Here is a 14,795-nt window from a genome sequence, read left to right as displayed (position 1 = left end):
CAAACTATAAGGCATGGCTGGGTTTAGCTGAGCTACATTCCACCAGGGACCTATTTCTTAATGGAATATTCCTGGGGCAGATAAACCCACCTCTGTTAATGCTTGATGAGGCCCAGCATCTTCGTCCCCTTTTTTTCACCTTGATGCTGCCTGATCAAATAAAAGGAAGCTCTGAATTAATTTTCCCCTTTAAGTGGGTTCCAGCTTAACTTTGTGTAGCCGAGTCACTTGGTCTGTGAGAAACAATCTTCCTTGTGAAACTGGGTTCAGAAAAGGATTGCTTTTAAATTTCATTTATTTATTTATTTGAGAGAGAGTGAAAGAGAGCATGAGAGGGGAGGGGGAGCCTGCTGCTGGACTGGATAGGGGACTCCCAGATCATGACCTGAGTGGAAGTCAGTCGCTTAACCCACTGAGCCATCGAGGTGCCTGGAACAGCACTGTTTTAATTAGTCTATCTACAGACAAAGCTCTGGTGACAAAGCCTACACCACATGTCCAGAGTAATGCTTGCTTTAATAAGAGTCAAAAGAAAGGAAGATCCCCAAGAATATAAAAAGAAATAACGCTACTTGGAAATTCAGACTCCCTGGGACCCTTCTTCCCTAAGATACAAACTCTTCCCACTGATCCATCCATCAGAAGGAATGCACCAGCAGACGCCATTCCTGCCCTCCTGCTTCAAACCCAGGTAGGAAAACAGAACTTGTTCTGCACTAAAACAAACCAGTCCGGAAGACATTCTGCTAGCTTCAGAATGTGGTAGTGGGTTAGAGAGAGCCATCAACTTAAGTTTAAAGCCCCTGGGTCTGAACCCCACCCAGGCTGCTGGGGGAGGGAGTACAGTGGCTTCACAGCTCCCAACCTGTTTCCTGCCCTTAAAGTAAATTGACTGTCCTGAAATAATCCCCAAGTTCTCTTCATTTTTACAAAATCACATTTATTTGAACATTTCTCACAGCTGTTGATCAGGCACTATTGTGACTGGGACAGCCTCTCTGTTCAGCCAGGGCGGTCCCCCCCCTCAGCCTCTGCTCCTTGGGGAAACAAAGGCTCTTCAGTTGCTCAAAGTCCTGCCCCTTCCATTTTGCCCCCTGCCAGATTTGGTCCAAGCCATCTGTACTTCCAGTCCCCTGAACTGGCTATTCCTAGACGGTGGTATTCAGTGACTAGAAATTTCGCAGCCCAGCCCAAGCCCCAATGACTCTCCTTTCTCCTTCTTGGCTTCACTTCCTTCCCAACTCAGCCCAGACTGCCGGGCACATATGTCAGCCACTCTCTTGCCAGCACCCTGGAGTTCTCCATCTCTGTCCTTCTGCCACATCCACCTGGTAGTTCCCCAATGTTGGATCAGTCTAGCCATCCCAACCATCTGTCTGCTACTCCTACACCCAGGCTGCCAAGATGGCTGCAGGAAAACATGCCTTCAAGTGAACTGGGGCCCCAGCTCATGGATCCTGTCCAGCCTCTGAAACTAACTTCCTGCTTCTGAAAACTGAAGTTTACCCACACACACACACACACACACACACACACACACACCCGCTTGCAGGACTAGTTCACACTCCCTCTATTTCCTTAAGCACTCTGCCCCTCCCTATTACCTTGACCCCATCAACAAACAACCTTGCTAGGAGGTGGTGGGGAAGAAGGCACTGGTGGCCGCTGTTGGGATGGAGCGGGAAGAGAAATTCAAACAAGTTCTGAACTATCTTTGGTAGGTTTGTTTAGTGCTGGTATTAGCAAAATGATTCTGAAACTTTTAGGTGTATCATATAACTGAGCAAATGAATACAGGTGTTGATGTTAAAAGAGTCGGGGTTCTCAATCTGGAAGAAGAAACACATTTAATGGAGGGAAACAAAAACTGTGACAATGGATTGGAATTGGAGACATCAGTGTGGACTCATGATTTCTAGACTATGTATGGGTGAGTACATTCTTATTGTGTATATACGTGTATGCATGTATATTCAGCTCTGTCTGCAAAAAGGGCCTAAAATCAATTCCACTCCATTAGCAATAAGCACATTTTGCCATGAGATCTTGTTCTCTAATACCATTTCCCCCTAAAAAGAATCAGGTTTAAAAAAAAAAAAAAGATTATTTATTTATTAGAGAGAGCGCGAGAGAGAGGTGGAGAAGCAGAGAGAGGCAGAGAGTCGTAAGTGACTCTGAGCTGAGTGTAGAGCCCAATGCAGGGCTTGATCCCACAAGCCTGAGATCATGACCTGAGCTGAAACCAAGAGTTGGACACTTAATGGAGTGAACCACCCAGGCAACCCAGTAGCAGAGTGTTTTAGAGAAATGGCTGATTCCAGGGCTGGGGCATTGTAGATATGAGAGGAGGAGCCTGGAACATTGTTTTATGCCAAAAAGAAAGTATTAAAAAAAAAAAAAAAAAAGGAGGCGTGTCATAAGATAAAGGAGCCAGCTTTGAAGGGGCTGCCAGCAGCCAGATCTGGGATATTAGGCACTAAAATGCTTAAGGCACTAATAAATTGTACCACATCGAAAAAAATCAGAATCAGTGAATTCATGTCCTGAAAGAGGAGAGAAAGGAGGGCTCTTGCTCAAGTGGAATGTCACTGAGCGCCAAATGGGGGGTGTTGGGGAGTGCTGGAGTTTTGTAGCCATCACCGTGAAATGGACAAGAATCATGCATGGAGGCTAGATTTGGGAGGGAACATGATGATGAGCAGGAGGAGGTTTGAACGTGTCCACTCGAGGGGCCCCTAGATGACTCAATTGGTCAAGTGTCTGACTTCAGCTCAGGTCATGGTCTCAGGGTCCTGGGATCAAGCCCTGCATCATGTCAGGCTCCCCACTCAGCAGGGAGTCTGCTTCTCCCTCTCTCTCTGCTCTTCCCTCACCCTCATTCTCTCTTTCGACCTCTCTCTCTCTCAAATACATACGTACATACATACATACATACATACATACAATCGAAAGTGTCCACTCAAATTGTTAGTTGAAAGGGAAAAGATTAACTATGAACTGGAGAAATTGGACGCACTTTGACGGAGTGGCCACTGAGGGGCAGAGAGACATCACGCACCTTCTGATGTGATGCTTGCGAAGGAGGCATCACTTGTGTAGTATTCTGGTCAGAAATCCATACCCTGAATCTAATCATAAAGAAACACAAGGCAAAACCAAAATAAGGAACATTCTGCCAGAAAGATGGATCTAGACTCTGGCATCAGAATTCCTGGGTTCAAACGCTAGCTCCACAAGCTCTATGACCGTAGGAAAGTTACCCTCACAGACTCCATCTCCTCAGCTATCATCAGGATCACTGGCAGGCCCCACCTTTCGGGGAGCTGGCAGGACGGGTTGGGAAAATGCACACAGTGCAGAGAGGACTCTATATACAGAACGCAATGAGGACCCATTAGTGAGCATTGCTCCTGTCCACCCTGGCTTCCTTCCCTTTGTTCTCAGAGAAGAAAAGTGCCCAGCTAGGGTTTAAGGCTAATTTTCAATTCCATCTCCCTCTGTTACCTTCTCAAATGTTCTAACAATGCTTTATCCCTTCTTTCCTCTGTCTCCCTCTTTACCAGCAACTTCCCTGTAGCCTAAAAACATACCAAGCCTCTACCATCTTTGAAGAAAACACAAAACGTCCAACCATTCCTTACCACCTCCACCGCCCCCACGACAAAGCTCTCCCCTCCCTTCATAAAAACCACCGTGGATTCGAGGACTGCTATGCATCATGAACTTTACCCTACATGCCAGACAGCCACGATACCCTGTTTCACAGGTGAGAAAATTTGGGCTGAGAGAGGATTTGAACCTAGATCTGCCTCACACTGGAACTGTCCAGTTAGGTGGCCATGGAGCACTTCGAATGGGGCTGGTCAACTGATGCAGTAGGTGTAAATACCAGATTTCAAAGACTTTGTACAAGAAAAAAACAAAACAAAACACTGTAAAAGATCTCATTGACATTTTTATATTGATTACATGTTGAAATAATTGGGGGGGGCTATTTCAGGTGAAATAAAATATATTATTAAAATTAACCTTTTGGCTCCTGGGTGGCTCCGTCAGTTAATTGTCTGACTTTGGCTCAGGTCATAATCTTGGGGTCCTGGGATCAAGCCCCCTGCTCAGCAGGGAGTCTGCTTATCCTGCTTATCCTCTCTCTCTGCTTATCCTGCTTATCCCCCGCTGCTTGTCCTCTCTCTCAAATGAGTAGATAAAATCTTTAAAATTTTTTTAAAATTAACTTTACCTGTTTCTTTTTACTTTTCTAGTATAGATATGAAAATATTAAAACTATGTGGCTGGCATTATATTTCTATTGGACAAACACTCTTCTAGAATACTCATCTTGCTATGAAATATGGCCTTTTGTCTTCTGCAATACCACTTAATCTTAGCTCCCTGAATGTACGCCGGGGTTCTGGGGCTTCTCCCTCCACATGCCCTACCTGGGTGATCTACACCTGCCCTCTGCACATGTATGCCATGATGCTGCTGAGTCAGGCTTCTCCTATACCCCAGACCACTAGATTCAACTGTCTCCCCTCCATGTCCACCTAGTTCCCTTCTGGACCTCAAAGGCAACATGGCAAAGTGAAATTATTCTGTTTTCTTTTTCTTAAACCAGAGCCTCCCTCTATACCCCCTATCTTGCTCCCTAACACCTTTTTATTTTTTTAAAGATTTTATTTGACAGACAAAGATCACAAGTAGGCAGAGGGGGAGAGAGGAGGAAGCAGGCTCCCTGCTGAGCAGAGAGCCCAATAGGGGGCTTGATCCCAGGACCCTGAGATTATGACCTGAGCCGAAGGCAGAGGCTTTAACCCACTGAGCCACCCAGGCACCCCACCACCACCTTTGCTTTTACCATGCTTATAACTTCTCCCTCCCCTGCACCTCCATATCCAGTGAGAGACCACATCCTATGGACTCTACCTCATAAGTAAATCCAGAAATCTCTTCCCATAAACCTTCTGAGGACTTCAGGTTATCACTGTTGTCCTAAACTATTCAACCTGGTCTCCAAGTCTCCAGTCTTTCAGATCCTGACCCTCTTTGACAGAGCGGCCAAGGGGAGCCCCTTACCAAGCAAATCTGGTCACGCTGATCCCCTTGCAGGACACCTCTCTTCTGCAGGACTATCCATCTCCGACATGGACCTACAGCTCCCTCGGCCTCCAGCTCTGGGTTCTGCCTGTTCTTTATGAACCTGAAACATTAACGGCCTCTCCCTGCTCCCTCCACGCCCACCCCTCCTTGCCCACTTCCCAAATACCTGTCACCTTTCACGACTCAGCTCAGTTATATGTCAATTATATCTCAACTTTTGAAAAAGACTCAGGGACACCTGGGTGGTGCAGTCAGTTAAGTGTCTGACTCCTGGTTTTGGCTTGGGTTGTGATCTCAGGATCTTAAGATCGAGCCCTGCATGGGGCTCCATGCTCAGTGAGGAGTCTGCGAAGGTTTCACTCTCCCTCCGCCCCTCCCCCGCCCTCTGCTCTCTCACTCTCTCTCAAATAAATAAATTAATTTAAAAAATAAAAATAAAAAAAGGCTCAGCTGGGAAGCCTAGTTGGCTGGTGGAAGAGCATGCGACTCGATGTTGGGGTCGTAGGTCTGAACCTCATGTTGGGTGTAGAAATTACCTAAATAAATAACTTAAAAAAAAAAAAAGAGGGACGCCTGGGTGGCTCAGTTGGTTAAGCAGCTGCCTTCGGCTCAGGTCATGATCCCAGCGTCCTGGGATCGAGTCCCACATCGGGCTCCTTGCTCCGCAGGGAGCCTGCTTCTCCCTCTGATTCTGCCTGCCACTCTCTCTGCCTGTGCTTGCGCTCTCTCTCTCTCTGACAAATAAATAAAATCTTTAAAAAAAAAAAAAAAAGACTCGGCTCAATACTAGCCCACTATGTGAACCTGGTCTTGGTGCTATTTCCAAGCAGATCTCACCAGTCCTTCCTTTGCATCTCACAGACTCCCACCTCAGCCCCTGGGCCACTTCCGTGCACCAGTCGGTGCACTTGGCTGCCCTTCTTAACCAGAAGGATTTCATCTACAATCTGCAAGAGGGAAGGGAAAAACAACAACAAAACTCAAATAAAATGAGATGACTGCTTCACAGAAATAAGTGGTCCGGATGCAGGTCTGCTCCAGGGCTGGGTAATTTATTCAGCAGCTCACTGGCATCCTCAGGGATCCAGGCCTTCCCATCTTCCAGCTCTGCCACCTCCGGTGCCAACTTTGTCCAACTTTGTAGGCTGTAGAGCAGCAGATCCAGGCAAACCACCACACGTAACAATGCCCAGTGGGAAAATATTCTTATTTTTCTTCTTTTTATAACCTCTTCAGTTTGGAACAATTTTTAAAAAGATTTTATTTATTTATTAGACAGAGAGAGATCACAAGTAGGCAGAGAGGCAGGCAGAGAGAGAGAGAGAGGGAAGCAGGCTCCCTGCTGAGCAGAGAGCCCGATACGGGGCTCCATCCCAGGACCCTGAGATCATGACCTGAGCCAAAGGCAGCAGCTTAACCCACTGAGCCACCCAGGCGCCCCTGGAACAATTTCTGATATCAGTGGAACATACGACTTTTGATCTCAGGGTTGTGAGTTTGAGCCCCATGTTGGGAATAGAGATTACTTAAAAATAAATTCTTTTTTTTTTTAAGATTTTATTTATTTGATGGGGCATCTGGGCATCGTTAGGCATCTGCCTTCAGCTTGGGTCATGATCCCAGAGTCCTGGAATGGGATCGGGCCCTGCATCAGGCCCCTCCTCAGCGAGAAGCTTGCTTCTCCCTCTCTCAGTCCCCTTGCTTGTGTTCCCTCTCTTGCTGTGTCTCTTTCTGTCAAATAAATAAAACCTTAAAAAAAAAAAAAAGGAAGATTTTACTTATTTGAGAGAACGAGTAAGAGATCACAAGCGGGGGGAAGGGTAGAGAGAGAAGCAGTCTCCCCACTAAGCGGGGAGCCTGACGCAGGGCTCGATCCCAGGACCCTGAGATCATGACCTGAGCCAAAGGCAGACTCTTAACTGAATGAGCCACTCAGGTGCTCTTAAAAAATGAATTCTTAAAAAAAAAAAGTCGCAAAGATAATAGAGTTCCCACAAATCCCTCACTCTTCAGCTTCCCCTAATGTCATCATCTCCCATTACTGTGGACCAACTGTCAAAATCAGAAAAACATCAGTATATTACTGTTAACTAAACTCCAGACTTTCTTCAGACTTCAGTGCTTTTTTTTTTTTAAGATTTTTTTTGTTTGTTTGTTTATTTGACAGAGATTACAAGTAGACAGAGAGGCAGGCAGAGAGAGAGAGGAGGAAGCAGGCTCCCTGCTGAGCAGAGAGCCTGATGTGGGACTCGATCCCAGGACCCTGGGATCATGACCTGAGCCGAAGGCAGTGGCTTAACCCACTGAGCCACCCAGGCGCCCCTGACTTCAGTGCTTTTTAAAGTCCTTTTTCTTTTCCAAGATCTCATCCAGAACACCATACTGCATTTTTGTCATCATGTCTCCTTAGCTTCCTCTTGCCTGTGATTGTCTCCCAGACTTACTTTATTTTTTCTTTTTAATGCGTTAAGTTTACTTTGAAGATTTTTAAAAAGATTTTATTTATTTATTTGACAGACAGAGATCACAAGTAGGCAGAGAGGCAGGCAGAGAGAGAGAGGAAGGGAGGCAGGCTCCCTGCTGAGCAGAGAGCCCGATGCGGGGCTCGATCCCAGGACCCTGAGACCATGACCTGAGCCGAAGGCAGAGGCTTAACCCACTGAGCCACCCACGCGCCCCTACTTTGAAGATTTATCTATTTATTTGAGAGAGAAAGAGAGTGCAAGCAGGGGGAAGGGCAGAGGGAGAAAGAGAGAATCTCAAGCAGACTCCTCACTGAGCACAGAGCCCAACTTGGAGCTCCATCCCAGGACCCCGAAATCATGACCCAAGCCGAAACCAAGAGTTGGAGCCCTAATTGACTGAGCCAGCCAGGTGCCCTTGGGCTTTCCTTATTTTTCATGACTTTGACAGTTTGTAGAATGGTCCTCAAATTGGGTCTGATACGTTCCTTGTGATTTGACTGGAGTAATGGGGTTTTGGAAAGAATGCCACAGAGAAGGGCCCTCTTCATCACGTTACAGAGGCTTTTAAAATCTTGTGGGCAGGTGTGGAGATCTACTTGTCTTGTAGCCACCCAAGACAAGCTTCACATGTAAGTTCCCTCATAAAACTGCCATCTACCAGCCTGGGCTGTCCCACCTCTTTCTTTGGTCTCTCCCCACCCTCGGAATACTGGGGGCCAGTTTCAGATTTCACCTAGGAAGCCAACACTGTATTATTAGGTCAAAGCATAAAAACCGTATGACTGTCTCTAAAGATGCTAAAAAGCGTTTTGGTAATATTCAGCATCTGTTTCATATTTGTAAAATTAGTCACTAAAATTGAAGAGATGAATACTTTCTTACCCTGATAAAATGTAAATATTTTCTTTCTTTTTTTAAAAAAAGATTTTATTTATTTATTTGATGGAGAGAGAGATAGCAAGTAGGCAGAGAAGCAGGCAGAGGGGGAGGGGGAAGCAGGTTCCCTGCCGAGCAAAGAGCCCGATGTGGGGCTCAATTCCAGGACCCTGAGATCATGACCTGAGCCAAAGGCAGAGGCTTAACCCACTGAGCCACACAGGCGCCCCAAACATAAATATTTTCAATTCAAAACCTAGATTCATGTTCACTGGGAAGCACAAGAAGTATTCTCAATGAAGTCAAACACAAGATGTCCACTGTTACCATTATTACTTACTATTGTTCTGGAGTTAATTTCCAATTCAATTAAACAAATAAGGTAAAGAAATAGGGGCGCCTGGATGGCTCAGTGGGTTAAGCCTCTGCTTTCAGCTCAGGTCATGGTCTCAGGGTCCTGGGATGGAGCCCAGTATCAGGCTCTCTGCTCAGTGGGGAGCCTGCTTCTCTCTCTCTCTGCTTGCCTGTCTGCCACGTGTGATCTCTGTCTGTCAAATAAATAAATAAAATCTTTAAAAATAAATAAATAAATAAAATTTAAAAAGAAATAAATATTTCGCTCTCTGCGGGGGAGCAGTTTACCCTGCTTCCCCCTTTCTGTCCGCCTGCCTCTCTGCCCACTTGTGATCTCTCTCTCTCTCTCCGTCAAATAAATAAATAAAATCTTTTTAAAAAGAGAAATCTTTTTTAAAAGGGAAATAAATATTTATTTCCAGTAAAGGGGGTAAAAGTAAAAATAATATTTGCAGATGATATAACTCAATTGGAAAACCCATGAGAATCAACTGAAAAACAATTACAAACAAAATTCAGTGATTCAGCTATGTACATTTATATACCAAAAAATTAAAATCTTTCATGTATATAAGCAGCCAATTAGGAAATACAGTGGAGTAAAAGACCCCATTTACAATATCCATTTAAAACAATGGGACACTTGGGAGGCCTGGGTGGTTCTGTTGGTTGAGCATCCAATTCTTGGTTTCTGGTCAGGTCATGGTTTCCGGGTCATGGGATCAAGCCTCAGGTCTGGCTCTGCACTCCACTCAGCATTGAGCTTCCTTGAGAGATGCTCTCTCTCCCTCCCCCTGTACTCCTTGCCCCTGCTTTGTGTGCTCACTTTTTCGCTCTCAAATAAATAAATAAAATCCAAAGAAAAAGTGACACTTAACTAGAATGTGAAATCAGAAATGTGAAATGTCCAAAAGAAGAAAAAAGTTAAATGCCAGGAACACAAAAGTGTTGACATATGGAAATATTCTTGTATGGGAAGACTAAATGTCATGAATATGTCAATTCTCTTTAACTTCAAATGCTAATTTCATGTGAATTTAAATTTCAAGCAAAAATACTAATTTACAAATTTGCTAGGGCAAGCTTATTTTGAAGTTCAAATGAAAAACTTTAAAAAGATGGAAAATTCTGGAAGCAAAGAATAATGAGGGATTGACCCTACCAGATATTAAACCATAGTCTCCAATATTTAAAGCAGTTTGGTACTAGGTTACAAATAGATACATAGGCCAATGAACAAGAAAGTCCAGCAATAAGAAACAAGGAAGAGCAACGAAAACAGTAACAACCATAAGAAGGAAAGGAAGGAAAGAAAGAAGGAAAGTCAGAGGAGGGGAGGGAGGGAACGAAAGTCCAACAATAGGACACACTGCATTAAAAATTGTATATAATTAAGGGCCACTTCAAATCAGTGAGGAAGAATTCTTCATTAAGAGTTTTTGGTAGGGGGGCACCTGGGTGGCTCAGTTGGTTAAGCCGCTGCCTTTGGCTCCGGTCATGATCTCAGGGTCCTGGGATTGAGCCCCACATCTGGCTCTCTGCTCAGCAGGGAGCCTGCTTCCCCGTCTCTCTCTGCCTGTCTCTGCCTACTTGTGATCTCTGTCTGTCAAATAAATAAATAAAATAAAATAAAATAAAATAAAAGAGGGGCGCCGGGGTGGCTCAGTCGTTAAGCGTCTACCTTCAGTTCAGGTCACAATCCCAGGGTCCTGGGATCGAACCCCACGTTAGACTCCCTGCTCACTGGGAAGTCTGCTTCTCCTTCTCCCTCTCTATGCCTGCCACTCCTCCTGCTTGTGTGCTTTCTATCTTTTTCAAATAAATTAAAAAAAAAAACTTAAAAAAAAAAAGAGTTTTTGGTAGGGACAACTAGGTGGCTCATTTGGCTGAGTATCCACACTTGATCTTAGCTCAGGTCTTGATCTCAGGATCATGAGTTCAAGATCCACACTGGGCTCCATCCTGGGCATGGAGCTTACTTAAAATAAAATTTTTTAAAAATCAAGTTTGGGGAACATGTAGATAGATATTTGGGGAAAAAATCAATATATACCAGAGTAAATTGCAGGTGAATCCAAAGTTTAGATTTATAAAGTAAACCCATATAATACTTGGATAAACTATTAAAGAATTTAAAATATATAGAGGAGTCTCTCTATATATAAATATGTGAGGGCTCTAAAAAGGATGTTTGAAATAAAATGTGCTTAGTATTCAAGTTGTGCATTCTTATGCGGCATACATGTGATTGTGCTGTTGTCATTGTTAAGATTAGGTACATTGAGGGGTGCTTGGTTGGCTCAGTGGGTTAAAGCCTCTGCCTTCGGCTCAAGTCATAATCCCAGGGTCCTGGGATTGAGCCCCGCATTGGGCTCTCTGCTCAGCGGGGAGCCTGCTCCCTCCACCCCCGCCTGCCTCTCTGCCTACTTGTGATCTCTGTCTGTCAAATAAATAAATAAAATCTTAAAAAAAAAAAAAGATTAGGTACATTGACACCAGAGCGTTTCACTCTCAGCACCATAGACGTCTGGGTCAACAATTCTTTGTTGGGGTGCCTGGGGCTCAGTTGAGTGTCTGACTCAGGTCTTGATCTCAGGGTCGTAATTTCAAGTCCCATGTTGGGCTCCATGCTGGGCATGGAGTCGACTTAAAAAAGGCTTTTTTCTTTTCTTTTTTTTTTTTTTTTAAAGATTTTATTTATTTATTTGACAGAGAAATCACAAGTAGACAGAAAGGCAGACAGAAAGAGGGAAGCAGGCTCCCCGCTGAGCAGAGAACCCGATGCGGGACTCAATCCCAGGACCCTGAGATCATGACCTGAGCCGAAGGCAGCGGCTTAACCCACTGAGCCACCCAGGCGCCCCAAAAAGGCTTTTTTCAATAATGATTCTTTGTTGTGGTAGAAGGGACTTTACAAACATATTAAATTACTGATCTCAAGACAAAAAGATTATACTGAGGTTACCTGGATGAGTCCTAAATCACTAGGGTCCTTATAAAAAGGAGGCAGGAAGATCAGAATCAGAAGAAGGCGCTCTGAAGAAGAAGAGGTTGGATCAATGGAGCAAGGGGCCAGGGGCCAAGGAATACAGGCAGCCTCTAGAAACTAGAAAAGGCAAAGAAACAGATTCTCCTCTGGAGTCTCCAGAAGCCATACAACCCTGGCAACAGCATGATTCTAGCCCTGTAAGACTGATTTCAGACTTCTGACCTCCAGAACTGGGACATAATAAATTTGTGTCATTTCAAGCCCCTACATTTGTGATACTGTATTATAACAGCAATAAAAAGCTAAGATGGCACTGACACATTACACAGTAATTCGCATAGCAGCATTGTGGTGAGAAACACAATACCCCTGCCCAGTGGTCATTGGCATTTTCTCCTCCTCCACCTGCCTCCAGGGCCCAGCAAGGTGTCACCACTTTCTCAGCCCCTCTCACAACTCCATTTGTCTTTCCTTTGATTTCAGCACCTCAATTTCCCTTTCAGGGAAACTGTGCCACTCAATCATGTACTTTGGGTGGGCTCCCCACTAGATCTAACCTGCATTTCAGCTCTAAAGGAAGGCATGTGGCCTGTGCATCAGCCAAAGTACATATCCCAACCCTCTGATCAGAATAAGTAGTTCAGGGGCACCTGGGTGGCTCAGTGGGTTAAAGCCTCTGCCTTCAGCTCAGGGCATGATCCCAGGGTCCTGGGATTGAGTCCCACATTGGGCTCTCTACTCAGCAGGGAGCCTGCTTCCCCCTCTCCCTCTGCCTGATTCTCTGTCTATTTGTGATCTCTCTTTCAATGTTGAATAAATAAAATCTTAAAAAAAAAAAAAGGTTATAAGAAAAAAGAAAATCCTAATTAAGACAACAGATGATGGGCTGCCTGGATGATCAGTGGGTTAAAGCCTCTGCCTTCAGCTCAGGTCATGGTCTCAGGGTCCTGGGATTGAGTTCTGCATTGGGCTCTCTGCTGGGCAGGGAGCCTGCTTCCTCCTCTCTCTCTCTCTCTGCTTGCCTCTCTGCCTACTTGTGATCTCTCTCTGTCAAATAAATAAAATCTTTAAATTAAAAAAAAAAGACAACAGATGACAGGTGCCTGGGTGGCTCAGACTGGTAAATGTCCCACTCTTGATTTTGGCTAAGATCTCAGGGTTGTGAGATTGAGCCCCATGATGGGCTCCATACACATCATGAAGTCTGCTTGAGATTCGCTCTCTCCCTCTCCTGCTGCCCCTCCCTGCCTCATGCATGCTCTCTCTCAAAAAAGAGACAACAGACAAGTATTTTAGTTAGAACTAAGGCAATTTAAAAACATATATGAGGAAGGACTGTGAGATATAGAATCTCATCTATAATTAACTGAGGAACATGAAGGAACTCAGAGGAATGACAAGCAGGCTGGGCCTGGAAAGGAAACTGACACCCACTCTCTAGAAATTCCAGAAGTTTCCACTGGGATATTTATTCCAACAAACACGTATTGAGTGCCTTGTACGTGCTTGGTATTATTCTAGGCACTGAGAATACTGAGGTGAACAAAAGGACAAAATCCCTGCCCTTTTGGATGCAAGTCTAGAATGCTGGGGGCAGGGGAACACATTTAAAAATTATACTTTGAATGGTGATAAAGGTTACGGAGAAAAATAAGGGGGAGTAGGGAATGCCAGGTTGCTTTTGAAATTTTCACAACGAGCCAGTGAAGTAGGACTTATTCATCCCAAGTTCAGCACAAAGCGCTTCCGTGATTTGCCCAAGGTTGTCAACTAGCAAGTGGCAGAATCAGAATCAAAAAATGGGGGGGGGAAATGTTACAGAACACTTGATCTCTCTTGCAAGTTAGGCTGCGTCCCAGCCCAGCAGTCTGTTCACTGGCAAATCCACTTATTTTTCACTGGGCTTCATTATTATTATTGACCTCTTGGCAGCTTTTGACACTCCTGCACATCCTTCCTTGTCTCTTGACTTCAGTGACACTGTTGTTCTACTTCTGTTCCCCTTCCCAATTAGTTCTGCCCCTTTCAACTCTCCTTTTTCTTTCTTTCTTTTTTAAACATATTTTATTATTTTTTAAAGATTTTAAAAATTTATTTGACACACAGAGAGAAAGCACAAGTAGGAAAAGCAGTAGAGGGAGAGGGATAAGCTGATTCCCTCCAGGGAGCCTGATGCAGGACTCGATCCCAGGACTCTGGGATCAGGACCTGAGCTGAAGGCATATGCTTAACCAACTGAGCCACCCAGGCACCCCTAAAGATTTTATTTTTAAGTAATCTCTACTCCCAATGTGGGGCTTGAACTCACAACTCCGAGATCAAGCCTGCCAGGCTCCCCTTGACTTATTCCTCTCACCACTTGAATATGGATCATCAACTACACCTCCCCATAGTGAACTCTATCAGGGAATGCCACTTACTCAGATCTTAGTCTTTGTGAGTTGCACAGTACACAGCTCAGGCAGCTGTATATAACAACCCTATACCTTTTGTACTTCTCTTATCTATGCTACTGACTTCAGATCCTTTTTTGTACATTCTCCCAAAATTTTATGGGTAGCTTCTGCTTTGCACCACTGGAGAATATGGTAGAGCAGCCTGCATTCCCCACCCCCACGCATCCTGGCAAGAAGCTCTTTACCTCTCAGTGCCCACAGGCATCAGTGGGACAGACAGTGGATATTTTCTTGGCACCACCAATGCACAAAAGCAAGCATAAAGAGTGCCCTTGGTAGATGGCCTCTATTGGTAATTATTGTCTGGTCAGACACTATTGTTAGTTATCAATTGTATTGATGTCTAAATAATTTCTGGATTTAGTTAGAAGCAACTTGTAAGTTTCTTATAATTCTAAAAGCTACCATTATATATATATATATATATATATATATATATATATATACATATATATATATATATATATATATGTATATATATGTATATCCTATGCATAATTCCACTTGCCAGCCAGTAATAACCCTGAAGGGTGTCTGGGTGACTCAGTTAAGTGT

At 44.4% G+C, this 14,795-nt stretch overlaps 1 long non-coding RNA gene across 1 annotated transcript; it reads left to right on the top strand.

Annotated features, from left to right (window-relative positions):
• Nucleotides 1-364: 364 nt before the first annotated feature.
• Nucleotides 365-4,040, top strand: LOC131822173 (uncharacterized). Its single transcript, XR_009350109.1, has 3 exons — nt 365-691; nt 1,767-1,930; nt 3,564-4,040. It is a non-coding gene; the product is annotated as an uncharacterized LOC131822173 (long non-coding RNA).
• The last annotated feature ends 10,755 nt before the right edge of the window (nt 4,041-14,795 follow it).

The sequence above is a fragment of the Mustela lutreola genome, chromosome 1 (assembly GCF_030435805.1).
Source record: "Mustela lutreola isolate mMusLut2 chromosome 1, mMusLut2.pri, whole genome shotgun sequence".
Lineage (NCBI taxonomy): Eukaryota > Metazoa > Chordata > Mammalia > Carnivora > Mustelidae > Mustela > Mustela lutreola.
Note: the sequence above shows the minus strand (reverse complement) of the source record. Positions and strands in the feature narration are given on the sequence as shown.